This window comes from Haemaphysalis longicornis, unplaced genomic scaffold, assembly GCF_048455015.1.
Source record: "Haemaphysalis longicornis isolate Haplotype H1 unplaced genomic scaffold, Haemaphysalis longicornis Haplotype H1 scaffold_11, whole genome shotgun sequence".
Taxonomy (NCBI): domain Eukaryota; kingdom Metazoa; phylum Arthropoda; class Arachnida; order Ixodida; family Ixodidae; genus Haemaphysalis; species Haemaphysalis longicornis.
Window position 1 is genome coordinate 108589995 of NW_027526214.1, and position 2418 is coordinate 108592412.

Sequence of the window (2418 nt, forward strand, 5' to 3'; positions counted from 1 at the left end):
TAAGTAAATATCGGGAGCAGTGAATTGCTGCACGAGAGCGCCTTGCGAAAACGATCCTGGGCGTCTGAGAAGAACAAGTAAATTTTTAAAAAATTACCACAAGGAAAAAACGTACATGTTCGAGAATAATTGTTAGTGCTGTAGGTCAGAAATTGTTAGGTGTGTTATTACCAGACTTAACATCCATCACCTTCTCGACATTCCAGTTCGCAGGTAGAAATGTGGGTGACGGGGACCGGTTGACATATTTTGCACAATATAACGGACTAATACACAACAGCACTTTTTGGGAACTTCGCTTAATAAGGTCGCTACAGGAGCTCCATGAAATTTCAATGTATGAAATGTTTCGTCTATCCTACCTGGGTCAGTCACAAATGTGTTGTTGGCGACATAATTAAAGTTATGAATTACAGGTAGTGAATGGTTAGAAGAAACAACAATGTACTGAAAAAACTCTACTGAGTAGGCAATACTTTCAGCCCTGGGTATAATGGAACCATCTGATCCCGTCATTGAAATGGTGAAACAAGCTGGAGGTGGTTAGAAGTGGGTGTATATACTCTATTACAATTAATTAGAATCAGAGACACATAAGATGGTCGGTTTAGCTTCTGCCGAGCGCCACAGGGATCGGCGTCTTTCTTGTTCTCCACGTTTTTCCACATGCCCGTCAGGGGGAAGTCTCTTTATAGCCCTGGCTTTAATGCTTCGCAAAAGAAGGCTGCTTCGAAACAGAACCCTCGGTGGCGAAAGCACTGTCCATGCATTTTCTATTCAGAGGTAGACAAAGTAGATGTATATGGTGTTTGAAGAGCGACAAGAATTTCGGCTGGTAAACGGTTTTAGAACGGTGGTTTGGGCTAGTCGGTTCATATTAATTGAATTTAAAACACAGAGGTGGAATGCTGAATCCGGGTAATCTCGTACGTCAAGTTGGTCACATCGCTGGTGTAGGAGGAAAGTAGTTTCACTAAGAAATTTACGCAGCGTCGAGGAGACCACATAGGGACTAGGAAGCCCGGTGAATACTCTTCGAGATGGGCGCACTTTCCGGAAGCGGTGTTTTCGTGGTATTGGGAAAGTTTTCTGCAGGTACAGGCAATCTGTAGTGCGTAGTCAGCGCGGGTGATGGCGTCGCTCACGTATTTTGTCACAGAACATTTGAAGACGACAGCAACGTACCCCGCGGCAAGGCAGGTTCCCTATTCTACAATAAAAAAAATACAAATGTGTGGCGGTGCTCACGATAAATTAGCCTCTAATAATGCACGGACAAACATGGCGCCGAACTGCTGGCGTTATATAAGGCTTGGAGGAACAAAACAATAACAACGGCCTTTCCAGGCGACCTTGCCGTGGAGGAGGCCGAAAAAAATTGGCAGAGCTACCAGGTGACTTTTCTGCTGGCCGAATGGCGAGCGGCGCTGGTGTCGAAAACGTAAATAGCAAAACAAGGAGGAGGGAATGGCGCAGGATGTTCATCTCTTGCTGTGGTAACCACAGCAATGGCAAGAGCAACATTTTCGATTTGGAAGAATTTTTTTAACCCCCCTAATCAGGGTAATCGGACCCTTTTATTTTTCTCTGCCCTAAAACTCTCAATTCTTCATAGACAGCAAAAAGGTAGCAGTTAGTTGGTCAAGACGAAATATAAATGATTTTTTTCATATTTTGTAGAAACCAATCCCTTGGGTTTAAATGCGGCACTAAAAATTTCAAACGGGAAAAATTCGCATGCGGCCGCTCACTTCTCCCACGTGCACTAGCTTCTGCCCTCTATCATCATGAAGCACAGGCACTATTTCACAAATTCGTAAATAAATAAATACACGTACCAGGAAACGTGAAAATTATCCACCTTTAAAAAGAGCCGGGGTGTATGTAATCAGGGAACAATACTTGGGAATGAAGTGCCTACAGTGCAAAAAGAAACTACCCCAAATAATCGAAGCAATGAGTGCTACCCGCCGCTGACCTCTCGTGCTATCGTTTTCTTGTGCCTTTGTGTATTCTGAAGCACGTTTGAATACGGGTTTAAGAACAAGATACGCGCGAACGTCTAGTTACAGAGATAGAGTCATGGCAGTTTTTACAAGAACACCGATTAGGCAATAGAGAAGACAACAGTAGTCTCCGCGATTTTGAATGGAGACATACGCAAAAGAATGCGGAAAGTGCGTAGGATGCCGATACGTAGGAACATGAATATTAGACCCTATCAGTTGCCAATCAGATACACATTTTAAATTTAAGGAGCGAAGTAACGTGGGTATTAGAGGCTAATTCTTGCGCAAAAAGACACAAGACAAAATAAACCATGGCGAAGACCGGACGGGTGCGCTTACTACCGTTGGGAACAATACTATTGAAATCAATGGAGCAGTCGCGTTGCTTTCATAAATTATTGTTATATGG